This window comes from Bubalus kerabau, chromosome 8 (assembly GCF_029407905.1).
Source record: "Bubalus kerabau isolate K-KA32 ecotype Philippines breed swamp buffalo chromosome 8, PCC_UOA_SB_1v2, whole genome shotgun sequence".
NCBI classification, from domain to species: Eukaryota; Metazoa; Chordata; class Mammalia; order Artiodactyla; family Bovidae; genus Bubalus; species Bubalus kerabau.
Genome location: NC_073631.1, coordinates 86641860 through 86643040, shown reverse-complemented (window position 1 = coordinate 86643040; position 1181 = coordinate 86641860). Strand labels below are relative to the sequence as shown.

Below are 1181 nucleotides of genomic sequence, written 5' to 3'. Positions count from 1 at the left end.
GTTGGATATGATTTACTGAAACTTAAGATGGGTCTGGATACCATTTAAATTACTTTTACTCACATAATACTTTTAGCATTTTATTTTATTCACTATTATAATCTTTATCATGAGAACTAATTTGGAACAACTTTCTGTTGCAATGGAAGGATTTGATAATAAAACTGATGAATGGAATTTGATATCTGTTCAAATGTTTCAAAAAGGAATAGGACTCATTTAAAAGCTTTCTGTCCTCTCCTTTTGCTACCACACTGCCACGATCATGGATCCTGTGCACACTCCCAGGAAGGGCCTGTCCCAATGGGCTCTGCCCGACATCCACAGCATCTCCACCTGGCTAAAGCTGACCTCTGACAATGTGAAGGATAGATCTACAAACTGGCCAAGAAGGGCCTGTGTGCTACTTGCTGAGTCACTTCAGTCATGTCCAACTCTGTGTGACCCTATGAACTGTAGCCTGCTAAGGTCCTCTGTCCATGGGATTCTCCAGGGAAGAATACTGGAATGGTTGCACTGCCCTCCGCCAGGGGATCTTCCTGACCCGGAGATCGAACCCACATCTCTATGTCTCCTGCACTGGAAGGTAGGTTCTTTACCACTAGTGCCACCTGGTAAACCCAAGAAGGGCCTGACTCCCTCACAAATAGGTGTGATCCTGAGAGACTCACATGGTGTTACAGAAGTATGTTTTGTGACAGGCAATTAAATCTTGAGAATTCTTAAGTCCAAAGGACTTGCTCCTGATTTTCCTGAGGATCTTTAGCATTTAATTAAGAAAGCTGTTGCTGTTGGAAAGCATCTTTAGAGGAACCAAAAGGATAAAGATGCTAAATTCCATCTGATTCTGACTGAGAGCCATATTCACCATTGGTTCAATATTATAAGACCAAACGAGTCTTCCTTCCCAATTGGAAATATGAGTAATAAACAGCCTCTGCTCTAGTTGCATAAATTTATCTACTGTACTCAAGCAATAAAGTCACTGTATTAACTATAAAAAAAGTTCCCTCTAGATAATGACCTTTATTTTTGACAATTGCATGATGTTTAAGACATTAGATTTTTTTTCTTGCAATTCCCAGGTAATTTCAGGTTTCAGAGACCTGTTATATCTGGCAATCTCAATTCTAGTCTGTTAGTTCACATAAGAAAATATAGTTTATTTATGGCAAATCTTG

General features: G+C 39.5%; 1 pseudogene; it reads left to right on the top strand.

Moving 5' to 3' along the window:
• Positions 1 to 265: 265 nt before the first annotated feature.
• Positions 266 to 954, top strand: LOC129658611 (40S ribosomal protein S13-like; annotated as a pseudogene).
• The last annotated feature ends 227 nt before the right edge of the window (positions 955 to 1181 follow it).